Raw genomic sequence first — 21096 nt, 5'->3', positions numbered from 1 at the left:
GTAAATACCTTAACAAACTCTTTTGGGCGATCGTTAAAATCTAAACGCTGTCAGATTTGATTTATTTATGTATTTTGTAATGTTCCTCTAAATCCTATTTTGCAGAATCGAGGTGAATGTTTTAGACTTTACACAGCCTATATTCTACTTTTAATGTAACTTAACTCTGTTACGGTACGCTCTGCGCTGTCATCACAATTCTCTTGCCTTGTCTAGAACTCAAAATTCAGAGAGTTTACATATTTAACATTAGATTGTTATTATTGCAATACATTGTTATAGGTTGAAAGATTCAGTTTATCTTTAGACCAATAGCAATGCATTGCTTGTAGGAAAATAGGTTTTTAAAATATGGCCATATCTTAATATTAATATCAGTGACTGTTAGAAGTAGGAAATAAATTTATAGATACAAATTAAACGGGAAAAAGATAAGAACCTACAAAATAATACATACAATTATTTTTAAACCACTCAGTCTGTTATACTGAGAAGACAAGCTTTCTAAATGTAAATTAAAGATTTTAATATCAGTGAGCTGTAATAGTGAGCTTTCTGATTTCGGAATTTAATAGGCAAGTGGAAATCGAATATTGGGGTAATCTACTATAAAGCAACAGAATATAGATGGAAAGGATCAGACTAGACGCCAATAGGGAAATATCTTCTAAGATTAAAATTTTATATCCGTGCTTACTTTCTTGCAAACGAAAATTTCAATACGGAAATAAAATTCTGCATTTCAAGTAGAATTGATTTTTTTCGCTTTGTTTCTTTCTTTCTGTTGAAGCAATGGTAAACTGCAAAATGTTAGCACATTCGTAGCAAATTGCTACGGTAATTAAAATGTCGTGTATTTACACAAATGATGGTTAACGAGAACTTGCAACAAACCTGAATGATTTAAAATCAGTATGCGTACTTCTTAATAATATTAATAGTAATATTTATATCTTTTCAATAATAAATTTGAAATATTCTCAGCGCCTACGGTATTCTGCAGTAGACATGATTTCTTACTGTTATTTAATTCCTTTTATTTTATTATTATCTTGTACAAGTTCAGAACATTACCGGTTTACAGACTCAAAATTTCTTCAAATGTAATGTAACTGGTTCTTTTCTTAAGTGCATTATAAAGAAATATTGTTTAACTCCCACGTAATATCCAAAACCGTGATACATAGGCCAAACAGATGTACAGAAGATTATTTTATTAATAAACAAAATGCATTATATTCATTTTTAACCTGTCATATGGATAACCATAAGAACAGAGCTTGAAGAAAAGCTCAGTAGTCGCCATGCTTAAGCAAAGTAATGTAAAAATATGCTTAGTTAACAATGACTTTTCGTAAGCACTAATTATTTTTGCTTTCAATGTCTGCTTGTTATAATTTCCTTATTCGACATCTTTAATATTTTTACCATAACAGCAAAAACATTTGCTCAGGATGAAATGAAGTTGCTAATATTTTAAAGTAACTGAATCAAGACTGAAACCTTAATAGAATAAATACTAAGCAGACTAAAATGATAAGCAACAGAAAACAAACAAAAAAATCTGATGTGTGCACCACAGGACTTCCTTGTACAGAATATTAAATTATACGCAATATTCTTGCATTTTATTTAAACATATTGAATTAACAGTAAACGAATTTTGAATTAAATCTACTTCTTCGATAGCGCATAAACCACAATAGAATAAATGGACTCTTTAAACTTCACTATATTTACTTACCATAGCGACACTTTGGCGCTACGTTCATTTAACAGCGTTATATCTCATTCATTTTATAAATCAGAGTGCACAAAAATTATACCATCTCAAGAATTACCACACGTTTTATTTAAAAACTATAATAAATCTAAAACGATGTATAAAAGAAATTAAACAAATAAAAAAGATTCAGCGCCGCTTACCTAATGCGCATGCGCTACTAATTAATTCAGTTCTTACTTCTAAGCAAGGCAAAAATACATAAAATTTCAAAATATTTTCATTAAAATTTGAAAGCTATAGAAAAACATAAAACACCAAATACAGTTAAAACAATTAAAAACACAGTTTTTACTATTAAAATTTCAGTTTCTACGCCAAGACAAGCTAATAACTTAAATGTTAATTCCAGAATGAATTAAGCATAATTTATTGTTGTTGCGAAGCTTAGTTTCTCTAGATTGGTAACAAATCCACTATTCTGCTAACTTTCAAATGTAAACAAATATGGCTGCCATGCTAATCAAAAATTAGGCTTAGCTACTGTTAAAAAACTTTTAAATTCTTGAATATATATATATATATATTTATGTACTTTTGCGCTTCAGAATTCATTTTAAATCAGTTTTATAATTCTTTTTGGGAAAAAGAGTCCTTTATGCTGCCCTTACGTACAGATGTCTGGCAAAAACATCGTTAAATTGCATTCGATAGCGGTCAAAATGGGATATTGTCGTTGAAAAATGATAACCGAAATTTTTCGCGATTACAGTACTTCCTTTTTACTTCGTACAAGGAAGTAAAACTAAGAAAACTAAACTCAGTGGCGCAAAACAGCTCTAAAGAACCAAGGCCTGCAGTGCCCTGAAATCTGCTTTCTTGACCGTGGGCCCCGGGTGCGTAAGCATATGGCCTGAACAAGCGGTCAGCTTGTCGCAGGATCCCCAGTGTTTAGTCCCCAAGCGAACTTGATACTCATTTTATCGACCCAAGGGGTGGAAATCAAAGGATGAAAGGCGTAGTCGATCTTGCCCGGGGTTCGAACCCCGGATCTAAGGTGCTGCTGCACGATGTCCTAGCCACTGCGCCACGAAGCCTCACAAGGAAGTAAAACGGAAAGAAAAAATAATAAAAAACTTCCCCTTTGTCAATATGCATTGCCAAACCTTGTATCTAAATGAATGTATTTGTATGGTTTCAGTTAAAACAGTGAAAGAGAGGGAAAATCTGGACGTCACTCCAACTGAAAAATTCCAGACAAAAGATGACATTTCTAAGAAAAGGACAAGAGTTCATTCTTTAAAATACAACTCTTATTTCATTTTTTAAATTGCTCTTGATTTTTCCGCTCTTGCTTTTTTATTGACTAAATTGCGTGTGATAAAAGATAAGATAAGTTCATTTTTGTGCGTGACGTTATCTTATATCTCTTGAAAACTCTCCACTGATTAGGCTCAAGAATACATATTTATATATAAAGTGAGAGACGGAAATTTTACCAGTTAGTGTCTTAACATAGATATAATACATTGCTGTTTAAAATTTCAGAGTAAACTGAATGATATGAAGAAGTATTACACTTCAATTTCAATGAAAGACGAACCAAGGTGCAATTTTTAAATTTCTAGCTATAATATGTAAGTTCAACAACTGTAATTTCCCTTAATTTATTCTATCTCCTCAGAAGAGGCACTCATTTGCATCAAATCTTTCGGCTGTGGCCCAAATGAGGAACCTATCAGCTTAGAGCGGAATCTCTCTTTAATGATACACAAAATACGAGAAAGTTAATTTCAGACAGGATACGAAATGCTTTTTTCATATTGAAGAGGAAATCGGTGAGATCTCTATTAGCTTTAACTTCAGATTTTTTTTTATTCTGCATATTTACACTTTGAGGGAACTTTATATAAATTCTGAGAATTAAGAGACGTAACCAAGAAAGAGAAACAAACACACAAAGTTTAAAAGGAATATTATAAAATTATATTTTCGTGTTCTGAAACTGTTTTCACATATGAAGTAACGGTATTAAACTTATGTTTAGAAAAGCATGATGATTGTATCAAATCTTTGGTCTATTCAAATACAGATAAATTACCTTTATGTTAATGTGCATGGGATCTTTTAATACCCAGATGCCATTTTTGTTGAAAGTTTATCCGTAAGGGATTAATTTTTAATTACTCTGTTTCTTCAGTTATCCGGCTTCTATGTGTGTGGATTCTCATCGACATTGCTCATATTTTTCAATGCGAAATAAAATAAAATAATTATTATTTTATTCAATATTTTTATTTATTATTATTTTTATTTAAGTGTATCAAAAAGGAACCCTTTTTAGCCCTTTTTCCTCCATTTAAATCCCAAATGTTTTATAATTGCAGGCGCATATTGATAATCTGCTATCGGCTGATACATCGCAAAAAATACCATCTATGATTTTAATTCTTACTATAGTTCGGTAACCCTGGAAGCCTGATCCTAATTCTTAGAAAAGGATAAGAATTATTAGCCCAAAGGAGCGTTAGCTCAGATGGGCTATTAATTTCGTTTTGGCATTTTACGTCGATTCATTGTAAATGTCCCTATCACTTTTTAAACTGTTGCCACTAAATATTATCGCCATGTGTTATATTTAAAGAAATTAAATAATGAAGAATCTGTATGCATGTTTCTCGCACTGTGATAAAACAACGGTACATAGAGCTATCGAATTTTGAATAACGTAATCCTCCGAATATGGGCATCTGGAAGCCCAAATTTGGAATTTGGAATTTGTTTTATTATCGATTTCATGTTTTGTAACACTTAAACGAATTTTTGATTAAGAAATTCAACGATTTCAAAGCGAGCAACGTTGTACAGAAAAAACATTTTTATCTCCAGAGCGCGAATTATTATGTGTATCGGAAATTTTAAAGATAGGCTCATTTAAAAATCATTTTGCGATATTGCTGTTGAATTGAATTTTATAGTTTAAGTGCGAAGAACATGATATTTAATGAATAAAGGTAACACAGAAAACGTTAAAGAAACGCCCCTTGAAGCGTAATGTAAAATCTCAAAGCTTTCGGATTAAAAAAAAAAAAATTGTTAATGTTCTTTATCTCGTTCGAGAGGGCAGCTAAGGGAGGCTGATAATGACTTCTCTTTGTTTTTCTTTACTTCAGTATTAGCTTTAATCCAATGTTTGGTGTCCTCATGAAAACAATAGAACACTTGTGATGTGTAACGTAAATACGAGCCAATTTCTCGAAGAAAATCCTTCATGAATGTATCCTTCCTTCTAGGCAAATATCCTTTATGAACTTTGGCCATATTCAGGCACCCTTACGTAATCAGGAAAATGTTTGGGAGCCAAGAATAATGAGCGGTAATATAACTCAGCATATGATTTGTCTTCTGACTCATCAGAATTGATATGGAGACAGAGACGGGAGGGGCAAAGAATAATAATCTGCTTCATACAATTTTGAATGCAACTGACAAATAACACTTGCTACTGTTACAAATAACACTTGCCTTTTTTATTTATTTTAATCGAATAGAAAAAATATCATGCTTTTGGTTTTAAATATTAAAGAAGTGCTTTTTTATGTTATTAAAGATGTAACGAAGGTAATTTGCTTATATGTATGGCTTACGTAAATAAAAATTAATTTCATTAGTTCGTTATGGGAAAAGTAGAAATTAATTACGTGCTAAGGAAAGTAAAAAAAAAAAAACCGCTGTCTGATTTTGTAAAACAAATGTGCCCAGTTTAGTATTTCGCTTAGCGTAAATAAAAGAAGTTTAATAGTCATTAAGTTTTCGATTTTTCGGAACAATATATACAATGCTTGTATATTTATATATCGAATACTTTATGATAAGTTTAACCTATTGGTCATTAACATATTAATGTGCTTTCCCTTTTGGAATTATGGCCGTTAAACAAACTTAAATCGCTGAAAGTTAGATGGTTCGTAAGAAATATTACTATTTACGAGGATTTAAATAGAAAACATGTCAATGTATTTGCGGAGAAATTTGATAAGAAACTTTTAATAGTATTGGAAAAGTAACTAGTGGTGCTATTCCTACATTAGAACATGATTATGCAACGAAAGGAAGATCAGGCGCAAGCTTCCTCAAACTCAGTTATTAACCTTTTTTTGGAAGTTATAGTTTTAATTTCTTTCAATTTTTAAATTCTCCCTTCCGTTCTCCAATTTTTATCTGTCTTTCTAAATTTTACGGTTCTTTAAAAGTCAGCCTCTCTCTTCACCAACTAATACCCGCGAAATTTCAATTGCAATTCTTCTCTCTTTCTTAATCACAGTTTTCCCTTGCACTAAAATTAGCTCCGCTTTCATTCTTTCTCATTATTTTCTTTTACAACAAAATTTGATTTCTAACATAGCTAGTATAAACAGTTAATACAGCCAATGTGTACATTTACTACACAATATCACAGGGAATATTTACTGTCGAGAATGGCTTAAAAGTTTAGTAACATAAATAACACCGGGATAAACATTTTTTCGCCCAGCATTAACCAACTTGTCAAAAAGGTAAATTTTTTTCTAAATACTCTTAGAAATTTTGATATTTAAGCATAAAGGACTAGAAAATAAACAAAAAATTTATCTCAACGCATAACTTGTAGCTTTAAAGCTGTATTCTCTGTAGAAAAATAGGCTTTTCCTTTCCGGCAGAAAAGGAAGATGCAGTGGCAGTAAATATATTAGCATAAACATATAAGCGAACAGTATAAGCAGTTCTTAGTGGCATAGAGAAATAAAGGTGAAATATGTGCGATAAATAATCCAGGAGTTTTACATATATATTTCTAAAAACTGCAGTAAGTAGTGACGAAAACTTGTTTACTCTGAAAAGTCAACAGTAGCACCGAAAAAGTAATAGCACCGATTATTTTCTTAAAATCTCTAATGTTTATCAGATGTATTTTTCTATGTAGCTTGAGAGCAAAAGCAACTTTATGAACGTTGTAAGGATCTTAAATTTTACTAACGTTTATTTGATTTTAAAACTTTATTATCATCTCTTATTTTCCGCTTCCGGGCAGAATAAACGCGTTAAACTGTTTATGCGAATTGTACTTGCTAACGCCTAAGTATTAAGCTGTGGCTTTTTGCCAAGAGCAGAGTTAGATGGGGAGAGAGTAGGGTTCCCACTTCTCCCGGAATTCCGGGAGAAGCCCTGAAAATTAAAATCTCCCGGCTCCCGGAAGAAATTTAAAATAAATATTACTCTCCCGGAATATCAAGTTATAGGGTTCCTCACTTTGCAAATGCTACGTTACAGTTGAAAGTGAACAATCTTAAGAACTGATATGCGAATAATCGCCTGAGTTCGTGTGACTAGAAAAACAAAAAGGAAGGGTAAATAACCCTTTATTATTCAAATAAGATTTAACAGTACTCCGTCTAGGCGTGTACAATAAAAGCCGACACTTGGGCTTGAACTTAAGAGGCTAAGAAGTAAACTAAAACTAATCTAAACTAAAGAGATATAGCCAAAGCTATCACGATTCTAACCCAGTTGGCCCCTTAACGCTAATTGACTGCGAAGCTATCAATGGCCTCGGTACGGCCGAGCGTAATAATAGCTTACGAGAGAGAAGCCTAAAAAGGCGGACGCGTGCAGACAGAATACCTGGTAACTCTCTCCCAAAGCCGAAGAACTTCGAGGTTTAAATACCACTCCTCCTTATTATGTATTCAGACGTGATTCTAAAACTACGTTCTGGCCGGAAGTAGTAAGTTGAAGTTAAGAATTTGACATGAAAGAAGTTTAACTCAAAATTTAACTGTTAATAAAATTAACATAAGCCTTACAAAGTTTCTCAAAAATAACGACACAATGCGCACAGACGAAATGGTTGAGAACATCGAAAATCATACGACCGTGCACAGCAGCCAAAGAACGTCTATGCCAATACATATTCTTTGTAGCAGCGATCTGCGGTGAGTAAGCGCCTTACGGGATGAGTAGTGGTTTCATACCGGCATATCGCGCGCACGCGACCTCATCTCGATCACCCTTTCAGTTTCAATCCATTCTTTCATTTAGTCTGCAATTAGCTAGCTATCCACAAACAAGCGGGTATTTAAAAATAATTTAAATGCCATAACAATGTCTAGTGAAAATGACGATTCTGATTCTGCAAGTGAACAACAAGTGCCACAAAAAAGACAAAATATTCGACGTCCTTTCAAGACAAGTGGTTAACTCAATTGATTAGCTTATGAAGAGAGACAACTTTAATGGAGAATGTAAAGTATGTCGGAAAACGGTTAATATTAATTACGAGGATTTAGAGCTTTAACTGTACATTCCCAAGAAAGACCAGTAGTTAATACTGAATAGGGATTCTTCGCAATCGGTTTCGAAATTTGTCATGAAGTAATCTTCAGAGGAACAGGGCAATATATCAGCAATTGAAAATACTTCAGCCTATCATAGGATTAAGCACCATCATAGTTTTAATAGCCTGAATTACACAAACAAATTGTATAGCACTCTATTTCCAGATTCTTCTTTGGCAAAAAAGATTTCTTGTGGTAGAACAAAATGTACAAGTATTTGCGAAGAGTGTGCTTGCTCTGCAGCTAAAGAAATACTTTTAAATGAGATTGAGGAGGCGGAGGTTTTTTTTTTTTTTTTTTAGTTGCGATTGAAGAAAAACGTTTGTCTTCTCTCGGAAACCTTTTTGCCTCTCACGGATGTTGACAGCCAAGAAGTGGCAACGCTAGGAGAGAGTGAGCCTTCTTGTCAACAGCAACTGATTGCATGTGACTTTGCAATCAGTTGCTGTCCGCCAAGGCCAGAGGGTTTAGTCCTCGTGAAAGCTAAAGACGTATTGTAGTTTTCCGCAGTTTGCGTAATACATAAGTAATTATTTAAAAGGCCAGTCTTAGTGTTAGTCATTTGTGTAAAGTTTTCAAAGTTAACTCTTATTTTTAGTTAGTTAGTAGTTCGCATATTTTTACGTTCAGAATACAAGTAATTAGTCTTTGTATCAGGAAGTGGGAGCGCCAGTAATATCTTGGAAAATAAAGGGTAATTAAACCCTTCTCATCTTGTCGTCTCTCCTACACTCCATAGAACATAGTTTGTAGTCAAACTCACTGTCTAGTCAGGACACGGCATGTTCATTAAGAAAATTAGAAGAAATACAAGTCCTCATAACCTTAAGGTAAAGTGAAGTTAGGTTATTAGAGTACTACACTCAAGAATTATCTACCTAAGGAAGGACCTAAGGAAGGAATGACTTCGTGAAGCACTTTATAAAAAAGATTGATTGGTACTGGCGTTATACATAGGAAAAACATGAAAAATAATCGTGTAAGCAGTACGTTTGCCTAGGATTGAACCGGGTTCGAATGCTCCAGTATTCAGCAGTTTAAATCAATAGAAGCCACACATAAGATCCTTAAAGTTAGGAAATGAATTAAAAATGTCTAATAGCAAAGGGAATAATGAGAATTATAACGATTAAACAGAAACTTCTTGGATCTTTCAACTACGTATAAACGAATTAAGAAGATTACTATTTTCGAATGTGAGTCAAGTAGATGATGGTACTCTCTGCAATAATATAGATCATGATTCCTATGCTAAGTTTCAAATTGCTAGATTTTGTGACATTTGAAGGTCAGTTTTTTATTTTAAAACCTTTTGTTCTTGGCAGTACACAGCAGCATTCTTTATCGCCATTATATTCTTGCACATATAAGGATCATATGCTGTTCACCGGTAAGTTTTCAAATTTCTAAATACTCTTAGACATCGAGACTGTGTTAACAGCACTACGGGCATCAAAACTGATAACTATGTATATTGCTTGCTATCTGTGATGCCGCTCTATTCTTCCGACAGAGAAAGCGCATTTTTAAGGAAAGCACGCATAACACTTAGACCAGAAGGCAACGGTTGTCATATGCTACAATTTGCTAAAGGAATTCTTTTCGTTTCTTTAAATGTGTGGGTATTCAGAAAAACGTTGCAAACCGTGACATTTTTGCTATGCGTCTGCATTCCCAAGTATTATTTTTCTGTGCATCAGACTCTCCATCAAACAGCGTAATTTGTACTATGTTTCAGTTGTATCCGATAATGCTGCTTCCTTCAGCCGAGTAACAAGGAATGCCAATAGAGCTAACAACCTCCTCCAGGACTAATCTCAGCTTGCGTCTTTCCGGTGTTTCCGCAACAAGTAAATAATCCCTTTTCATTCATATTGTGAGCGATGTGTGGCACAGATCACGAGTATTCAAGAGATTTATTCGGGCAATTAACACGTTTCGAACATAAAAAGAAATATACAGGTCGGGAAGTCATTTCTTAATTTAATCGAATAAAATCATATTATTGAATAGTTCATTTATTTTCTTTCTGGAGCAATAAATGAATATTTAAAAACTGCTATTTAACTCATAGTGAAAAGGAATTTCTGTCCATCAGAAATGGTTTGCCTCTTTAATAATGATGGAAACAAGAATAAGTCAAAAAGTATTTTGCTGTCAAAGAATAATGCGGGTGGTCTCGGATTTGAAATGGTTCAACGTATACATTAAATAATAACATAATAACTATAATACGATTCTTCTGATTCTAAACTGTTCTTTTGTTTACTTGTTTGTTAGACCGCTGCGGTTGTTGACTATTGTTGACTAGTTTGAGTCATATAATTATTTCACTAATTAAAAATAAAATTAAAGTAAAATTCTAATTGGAAATGTTCTGTTTACGTTTTCTTATAGAATTGTCAACCATATGTCTATTGGAATGAGTAAACCCAACTTAAACTGGCTCTCGTAATCTCAAATGTAAAAAGCGGTTCACTAAAATTTCTGCTAATGTTAGTGTCTCCAGGCCTACCTGTAGTACAGACTAACATTCTTTGCCTTTTTGAGCTATCAAAATATACTAGTTTTAACGTTCCAGTCTCCAACTATGCATCGTTGAGCTCGGGTTCATATCCTTGAAAAAGCTTGGATATTTGTTATTATACACTGGACGAGAAGGAGGCATTTAAAATGCTGGTGCGCAGTAAGTCCTCTCGAGAAGTTTGGTGATAGGGTTGTAGGGGGTGAACCCTCGGATCAGATGCTGGATTGTTTCCATAAAAACTCAGACTGAACTTCACCGTTCTTGTGAGTGTAAAATCATTTGTCCCTTGCGGTGCACCTGTCGGAGATGAAACGGCTAAATGACTAGTGGGTATTAACCATTCCCGACGAAAGGCATTAAGTTGCAATTGTCCAGCCAATTGAAACAATAAAAGCGGTCACTAAAATTATCAGGTTTCATCCTGTTCTCACTCACTCTAATGTTTCATCTTCATTTGAAATGGGAATCAAAAAGGAAAAGTTTGAAATGAATTACTTGTCAAACTAAAATTGTACAAATCCACAGATCAAAAGAAACTGTTAATCTGTAATTAAACACACTGCAAGAAATAAGATTTCTTAGATTCTAAATGATATGTTACTTTTAAACGCTAAGAATAATTGACTCTTTATGATATCTAATCTCAAAAATCTAAGTTAAAATGTATTTAATACTGAATAAAAGTCTAATTTTTAAAATTATATCGTACCTTCGTTATTCACGGTGAAGAAAGGAGACCTAGTTAAAAATTTAAATCTCCTTCAGTAATTTATCTTTGCTATTTTCAAGGAAGTTGACAGTTTCAATTACTATGTTTACATCGTTGTCTCTCGCAATTATTCTTATTTGTGGCTACAGGATTTTCTTTCTTGCTTTTGCTGTACCATAATTTCTCTTTTAATCTATCTTGCCGTCACCTTTAAAGTTGAGGATCCTGTATTATCGTTTCGTTAGGTTTTTTTTTTTTTTTTTTTTTTTTTTTTTTTTTTTTTTTTTTGAGTAGGGCATTTTTGCATTAGCATTACCTTTATCTAGTCCCGGGGATTATTCCTTAGATTTGAGATTCCAAGTAATACTGCATGTGTATTTTAATTCACGATAAATAAAATAATCCTCGGTAATTTCCGTAGTACATTAAAGTGGCTTATTTTTTCTTAGATACAAGGTAAAACATAACCCATAGTGTAAAAGGCCTAGAAAAGTGCTCACAGTTGGTAATCGAGTGTTTGAAGGGAAAACAAAATAAATCCTTTTTTACAAAGTAGCGAATAAGGATTAATTTAACATCATTTGTCACTCGCTAGCTATATCATTATACAATTCAGTACTCATGTTTTTAGTTAGCTCTGTAAATAAGATAACTGTTTCTCTAGAAAATAATGATGCCAGCTCACATTAAAAAAAAACTGCTAATTGTAAATTTACTGTATTTTACAGCTGCAATCAAACGGTTAATTTCTATTTTCCTTGTTATTGCTATTCCCAAGTCCGTGCTATGGAAGTTCTCAAAAATAATGATGAATAGCATCTCAATGCGTCTAATCAAGTTTAATAACAATGATTAGCAATGCGTCTAATCATTGTTTAATACTTTGCGAATTATTTAAAGGAATAGGATTTTGTGACTCCATTCCTCTTTTAAAGGACAGCTTGCTAGGGGAACTAGGCATAGTTCTTGCTTCCGTCTTCTCTTATTACCGTTGTGATACAATATCCTAGTTAGAGGTGATCCAGGAATCTTGGATGAATAATCCAGACTCACTTCTATTTAAATTTATAAGGCAAAATGCTAAGAGTTTTTTCAATGTACGAATAGCTAAAACTTTAATATAATAACTAAAATTGTAGGGAATAACTATTTAATATATGAATAATTTAATTTGAGATATATTAATCTGATAAATAACGCCACTTCCTAGAATGCTATCCACTAACAGTTTTTATTGTGAGATGTAGAGTCCTGTTTACATTTCCATTCTGTGACTAACATCTGTTTTCATTTCCGTTCTTATGTGTGAAAATTTGTCATAATGAAAGTTTGTGCTTACTGTTTGTGTGGCGTACTCAGGAATTAAATAGATACGTAAACTTAGTCATTCTAGAATCCTGAATGTTTGCATTTTTCCTCACACAAATACACTTGTATATCTTTGTAAATGTTAATACAATTGAAACTGGGTTAGAGATGAACTAATGGATAGTAAATAGATTGAGGAAGAACATTTTCCTTTTAAGTGTCAAAAAGCAGTATGAGGCTTCTCGACACAATATTTCTAATTTATTGACGACACTTTTAAGTCGACGGATTCACGTGGTTCTATTATAAAAAACATGCACGTCTTAAGCAAAATATAAACCATATCCAACGGTGTTGTCACCAGCAACCACTAATTATTGTATTAAAAGAGTGGTTTCCTATTTAATTGCTAACAAAAAATTTATTTTTGCTAATACACGCTGCTCTCTTCTTCCGATATAAATGTATGAAAGCCCAATTTTCTTCCTTTCTAAAGGAAATCATTCTCATCTGAGATAATTTCGCGCCTTCTAAGGCAAATTTATAAGAATCAATCTTCATTTATAATATTCTACGCTTTTCTACTCATAAATTTCAGCGTAAATAGAAATTGCATTCTTTATCGGAATTATTGAACTGCCAGATAAACTTAAGGCATTAATTATCTAACCATTAATTATCTTGTCAAGGATCTGATCGAACATAATTAGTTGTTAATAACATTTATTAGTTGTTATCTTTGTCATATGATTCTGGAAGATGCGTTCATTTCTGCTAAAATAATAGCATCTGTGAAAATTTTGTAAATATAACGCTGATTTTTGTTGCTTGACATCTGAATTAGTATTTATTCGGCGTGTTATTGTGTCTTAATAGCATTTGGATAAATGCATGTAGAATTTACATTCCAATATACTATGTAGAGGGCTTCCAAGGATAGCGCGACTATTTTGATCCAATCTTTAGAAGAAAAACCTCGTTTTGCTGCGATTTGGGTTGAGCAATAAAGAAAATACTGCGTAAAATAAGTCGCATAGATATTTTCCTTTCTCAATTTACGGAAAATCTATATTTGAGGCATACTTCTTAAAATCTATAAAGCATTAAGACTCTATCCTTTTTTATTATTAGTGATAAATTTTAATAACTTCTGCTATATTTAAGTTTTAGAAATAGGGTACTGTTTTGTAAAAAAATGAGTAACCATAAGATTAAGACAAACATTATTAAAATTTTATGATCCTGTCTTTTCTCTTCTTGGTCTCAGTCACAATAATTCATTTATTGCAAAAGTTTATACAAATTTTATATTAAATTTCGTGTATTGTTGACGCAACTTCTAGAAATCAATGTGATTTTTTATCTTAAGTAATAAACCTTTTGTTTTGCACAACAGCTTAAGCATAAAACACAGTTGTGAAGATTCATTAAGTTTTTCTTTAATTGTTATTTAATTGTTTGTGCGGTCTTATTTCTAGCACAAGGGATAGCGCAGCTTAATACGTTACACAGATACTAATGGTTGTTAAATAAAGTTCTACAGACCATTTGCCAGAGAATATTACGTTGAGAGTTAGGAGCTCGATTCTTTAATCCAAAGAAAAAATTAAATTATTAATAAAAGACTCATCTATTTGAAAAATGTCTTCAGGCGTCAGCAAAGCCCATACTCGTCGCGTTTAAATGAGACCTTGATCTTTACCCTGAAGAGAGATTTCGTGTTTTTTACACTCCCAAACAGAATGTAGCAAAAATAAAATGAGGCGATTGATGGTTTAACTGGTTAGGCTCTCTCAACAGAAGGGTTGTATTAAGATCCAACTAAGAAGGTTCACTTCAAAAGACGGGCAACAGGAATGTACTTTCGGCACCCTCTTAGCTGGTATATTAGTGGCATTACTGCTTATTTTAAAGCATGATTTTAGGGCAGTGATGGTGAACCTATGAAATGCGTGTCATTAGTGGCACACGAACTCAATTTGGTTGATACTCATCACGTATTTCCAGAGCATGCATTCTTGGCAGACGTATGACATGGATGGCAGACAGATGATTCTATATGACACGATAACATAGTTAAGCTAGGGTTTCTCGATTTTTGACATGCAGAGTTCAAAATGATAGCCTTCGCTGCTTTAGGGAATCGTCTTTGTTAATATTCAGAGAAGCGACTAGGAAACACAAAGTAGTCCTTCATCTAGTTATGGAAATGGTATTAAACATCCTTCACTGTAACAAGTAGTTGGTATTTTTCAATAGCAAAGGGGGAAAGAAATATTTCTAAAGCCAGTTTCAGAGGCAAAAAGTTTATGTTTCGAGGAAAAAAAAAAGGAGAGAATGAAATATGTGAGTTTTGTAGAGCCGTGGTTTTTCTATCATAGCTATGAAAGGTGTTTGAAAGATGCACGCATTAATGAAATGGGACACACTGAGAAGAACAGTTTAAAAAATGAAACTCATTTTTTAAATGTTTGAAAAAATTGAAAACGCTTTTTCTAATTTTCTACCTTATACCCGTCAAAAGTGTCCTATCGAAAAATGAATAAAAAGATTTTCATATAAAAATGTATCTTCCATTCAGGCATCGCTCTCAAAGTTTTGAAAAGTAGCTAAATTTTGCTGTTTTTCGTTAATTTTTTTTTGTAATTACTAAACTCAGTACTATAGAAAGGAAATTCCTCTTAATGTGAATTTTAGGGTTTAGGGAACAAGAAAAGAGCTTAAATCCTGTAATTTGAAGTTATTTATTATTTGCGCAAAAAGCTATAAAACCTCAAATTTTTGTAAAAATAGCAATATTTCGTAATTTCTGATAATTAATTTTTTCATTTTTAGTAAACAAACGCCGAAAGTTTTAATCATTTTTAACTCTGTTATTCAAAAGTGAGCACTTTAAAGTTAGTTTTCTGGCATAGTTTTGGCATTTAAAATTTTTGCTGGCATCTAAAATTTTCTGGCATCTAATATTTCTGACATAATTGATGTCCTCATCCGTAACGTTTCTTAATAGTGGAGAAGGATAGTGCAATTATCCCACCAAATCATATTGACGTAGTCTGTTGCTTCGGTGTTAGGATCTGGTTTGGTGAAGTTTCGAATAAGCTTTTACTTCAAACGTGACCGAGCTTTTAACAATCGAGGCAGAACTAGTTTTCTGATATGTCATCCACGATCGTTGCAAGGATCAAATTTTCGGGATGAACATTGGAAGCAGGTCCATATCCTCCCATTCCGGGTTGATGAGTGGAGATAAATTTTGAGTTAGGTATCGTGATGATCTGATCGTTTCAAATACTATATTTGGATAGTGTGGGAAATTTTTGCTGTTTTCGATTTTGAACCAAAAGAGTCTATAACAATTCAAAATAAAATACATCAACTGCTTAATTTCATCATGTGTTTTTATAAGCTCACAAAAAGTGTGCAAACTCGATTTGCTGTCGTCTACAATGTCAAAGCGGACCAGAATCATGAGGTTCTTAAATCATCCAAAATTGTACCTGACTTTATGTCAGCACATATATCTTACTTGATATATCTGCTGCTATAAAGTCAGTCATAATACTTACGTGTATAACTAATCTTTGCTCAATACATATATGTCGTTTTGAAAAAATATTTTTCCCTTGGCCTCTCATTTGATGAAATACCTTTAAACAAAAATAATGAGAACGTGAAACATTTCACTGACTCCGGGTTAAATTTTCGCACTACGAAAAAAAATCTCAAATCTATAGTCTGTAACAAACCGGTATTCATTCAAACTCGCGTGTTCCCTACTGTAAGGAAGTTATACGACACTCTTCTCCTTTCGTTTCTTCTGTTTAAAAATGTCTGCGAAAATAAATAAATATTTTTCATCAAGTCATACGCTACCAGTCATCTTTCAAACAAAGACCTCGTTTCATGTTCAAGAAATTCATCATCTTGAAACTTTGCTTTAAAGTCATTTTATTGCCTGAATCTGTCGTAACTAAATACCATAATTATTCATACTCGCTCAAAGTATGAGAACTCATAATTTATAACACATTCTAAGCATCTCCCAAACTTATATCATGAAATTATTAATTCAAGAATCTTAATTCTGTGCTTTACAATGAAAGATGGTCCCATGTAGCGTGACAGTAATGCCATTAACGATTGGATTTATAATGAAAGGCCTGAATATCTCCTTCAGTTTTAAAGAGGTTTTGTTCTTGGGTAGAATAATTCTTTACACCTCACCGCCGGAAAATGCGATAGAAAGTGTCGTTTTAGAGGTTGATGATAATTAGAGGGATTTCCAGCGATTACTTCATAAAACATAATATCCTGACGACAAAGACTTGCACAATTAACAGATTTAAAAATTCATAATGGAGGCTTTCGGGTTTTATTATCAAAATTTGGCTGATTTCTTTACTACATGTTATTAATTAAATTATTTTATTTTAGATTATGTTATATTTTGAAAGCTAATTTTTGATTAATTGGTATTACGTGTGTAAATGGTAGTCTCTTTTACAAAGACTGATACTTTAATAGTGATAGCCCTTACTGACAACAGACATAAAAAGATGTTCCTTTATAAAATTTTCCCTTTCCTTCAAAGAGTTAACTAGCATTCTATAAAACATATTGCGAGCGATGGGGAAATCGCAGTATATATATAGAAACGCATGCTATGTTGATGGCTTGAATAGAATTTTCTACTGCCTGAAGAATATCTGAAACTATTCTGAAACAAACGACATAAAGAGTACCATTCATCGTTGGAACCAAATCATATTGAATGAAGAATATGGTCAGGGAACAGGCAATAGGTATGCTACATGCACCCGAAAATTGTGCTACAAAATAATGCAAGAATTATGCAGAGAGCGTCCTTGATACTTTTGCAGTGATAGTTACAGGTTTATGTTCCAAAAGTGAATATCATTACTGCATAAGATTGTATGTCCTGAGGTATGACAGGCATTACGTTAATATATTTATATGTATAGGTAACAGGTGACGAAGAACGGGGGCACCTGGCGTCTACCAGTGGTAAGTAGGTGCATGGCTCTCATCCTCCACTATCCAGCGCTTGTTGAAGAAATTTAAGGATTTAGATGAGAAACATGAGCTTACAGGGTCTAGGTGGCTATACGATGGCTATAGAATTCAGAATATAGGGTGCAAGAAACATGTCACAATGCCAGAAAAGAAAACAGAACATATAGCGAAAAAGTAATACAATGAATAAGTAGTGCAATATAAAAGTAGTAAATACGTAATAAAATAAATAAATAGTGCAATCAAAAAGTAGTAAAATATTAAATAAGTAGTGCAATGAAAAAACAAAAACAAAAAAAAAAGTGCATTTAGTAGACAGGTGATGGAGGGCGGCGACATCTGGCCTCTAACATAGGTAAGAAGGTATATGTCCCACGTCCTCTTCTAGCTAGAAGCAACAACTCCCTGGAGTTCATAGGAACCCCCTTCAAGAGTTTAGACGAATACGAGTGCAGTGAGTATGTTTAAGTTCATGGTTCGCCATACATTATGATATGCATGATCATACTATGTTGTACCAAGTGCTCAGATTGCGAACGCTGTATTGCAGAAAATATGCCGTTTTGTTGACTAAAGTCGGGCAGCTGAGTATCATATGTATACGAGAATCACTATAGCAATCCCACAACTAGGGTTCTGACAAATGTTTGACGTTCCAGGGGACCAATAAGAGCACCTGTTAAAATGGCGTTTTAGTTTTGGCATTATGGTTTGATCTCTGTACCGTTAAGTCTAAATATACCCCATAAGACAGAGTCGTCTTCGCGTTAATGGCGATCTATTTGGCTTTGAGCAAAATCCTATCTCATCTATTTCTGCTTTTACTAAAACTCTGATGCTCCTCTTTCAAGAACATCGTTGCTACACTACAGACTCAGAATGAAAACTCAACGTGACCAAAAAAAGCCCACTGAACGAAAGAACACGAAAAAAAAAAAAAACTTACTGATAATAGCCCACGCGGCCAAATTCCCACACTGATGAAAGAGCAATTTGATAAAAGCCCACATTGATAAGAATCCACATTGGTATAAGCCCACGCTGATAAAAGCCCACACTGATAAAAAAACTACATGGTTCTTTGAAATTAATACTTTTTCCCATTTGCTATAAGAGCAGATTTATGAAAAAAGATTAAATAAAAAAACAAATAAATTAAATTAAGTTAATAGCAAATAATTGAACAGTAAATTGATTAAAATAAAATAATTTAATTAATAGCAAATAATTAAACAATAAATTAAAGTAACGGAACACATTTTATCTTGCGCTCTGGCTAAATTAAAATCCTATATGTACCTAGAAAAGACAGTCAATCAAAATAAAATTAATATAATTAAAAACATATAGCTGTTGTTGTTACATATGGCTATTATATAAAACATATATCTATTACATATAAATTTTTTATTATTTTTATGCGATAAAGGGAAGTGTCCCTCGTATAAGTCCGACAAAGGGAGGTAATAGGGAATGAAAGCTGCATACTGCTTCTTTTAATTCTACACAATTATAAGGAGTATAAAATGCATGTAAAGTTTCCTCATGTAAAGGGAATAATTTATAAATTATTTAACGATTAAGAAATTTTCTGTATAATGAATTTAATAAAGAGAATTAAAGCCGAGCTTCTATTTCAATGAAAGAGATAAAAGTACCCTATTCCATTAGATTAAGAAGATATTCGTGTGCGCTATCAGAAGTACTGTTTTAATTATGAATTTTAAGCAAGGTTTCAAATAATTTAGTTAAATTTTGACTACTTCGATTTTACATACATTAACTTCCTCTCCACTTGAAATTTCGTGTATTTCAGTATTCTAATCATAATAATTATTATTTGTAAATTTTTTCAGGAAGTCAGTTCAATTCTATTCTGGTTTCGTTATTATTTTATATTATTACTAACCCCTACGCGACCAGCCTTCGTCTGGCTTTTAAATGTACCAGAAAAATGCCTAAAGGGAACACCAAGCATTAAATTTAAAAACTGCACAGAATTTTACTCTTCATAACAACTTTATAATAAAAAAAAGAAAGAAAAAGAAAAATATTATCATACCTAATAAATAAATTAACCAACTTCCCGTTGCAAAATCTTAAGAGTTCAAATGGTATAAAGGAAGCTAAGAACTTTGTTTCCTATAACAAATCATGCAAAACTTTCTATATAATTAAAATTATACATAATTAAAACATAATATAAAAATTACAGCGAAGTGAGCAATAAATCTAATATTTTCAAGAGAAAACAGTCAGCAGTCCAGTGTCCAAAGCAATGAATGAAAAACTGTTGCAAAAACCAAATTTCTGAAAGAATGTAACAATGAAATATAATTACATTTAATCTAAGGCATGTAACGTTGAAAATGGCATTGATGGACTTCATAATGATATTTTTACGTCCTTGTACGAAGTAAAAAGGAAGTATTGTAATCGCGAAAAGTTTCAGGCAGCATATTTCAACGAAAATATCTATTTTGACGGCTATCGAATGCGATGGTTTCGCGATGGTTTTGCGTGATATCTGTACGTAAGGACAGAATAAAATACTCTTTTCCTTCAAAAAAATTATAAAACTGCTTTAAAATTAATTCTGAAGAGAATTTTTTGTGACGTCTGTGCGAACGTATGTACGTACGTACGTACATTTGTGCGTACGTACGTATCTAGCATAACTCAAAAACGAGTAGCCTCAGAACGTTGAAAATTTGTATATAGGACTGCTATAACATGTAGATGTGCACCTCGTATTTTGGTTGCAATCGGCTGCACCAAATATATATAAATATATTTATATATATATCTCTTGTGTTACCCGGCTCAGTGATCTCAGTTTCTTTACTCTTATATGTTTGTAAATTGTACATTTTTTGCTTTAAAAATGATTGAATTATGTTGTTCTTATCTTCTGGTTAAGGTTTTTATGCCTTTCGTAATTCTGGAAGCAATATTTGTACAATTATCAACAATTTAAAAGCTGTTTAAGTGCGATTAAGTTTTAAATAACATGTCGAACATATTTGTTTACATTTGAAACAGCAGAATTGTAGATTTGTTGCCAATCTAGAGAGACTAAGCTTCGCAACAACAAAAATAACGCCTTCATTTATTATTGCGAATTAAATCATGCTTAATCCTTTCTGGAATTTTTTCGAGGAAATAAGTGTTTAGGATTTACTTAATTTTTAATAGTTAGTAAATTAATTTTTAATAATTAGTAATTTTTAATACAGATATTTTGACATTTTCTGTATTTTTGTCTTGTCGCGAAGTGAAAACTGAATTAATTGAATGAGAAATACTCAATCGTCTGTGAAAAACGGTTTCTTTTTTGTTTTGTTTGCTTAATTTCTTTTTTACATCGTTCTAGTTTTATTATAGTATTTAAAAAGAACATGTGGCAACGATTAGATAA

Source organism: Stegodyphus dumicola, chromosome 2, assembly GCF_044657685.1.
Source record: "Stegodyphus dumicola isolate Sdum_Otavi_A_Nest chromosome 2, ASM4465768v1".
Lineage (NCBI taxonomy): Eukaryota > Metazoa > Arthropoda > Arachnida > Araneae > Eresidae > Stegodyphus > Stegodyphus dumicola.
The sequence above is the reverse complement of the archived record's forward strand: the minus strand, read 5'-3'. Positions refer to the sequence as shown.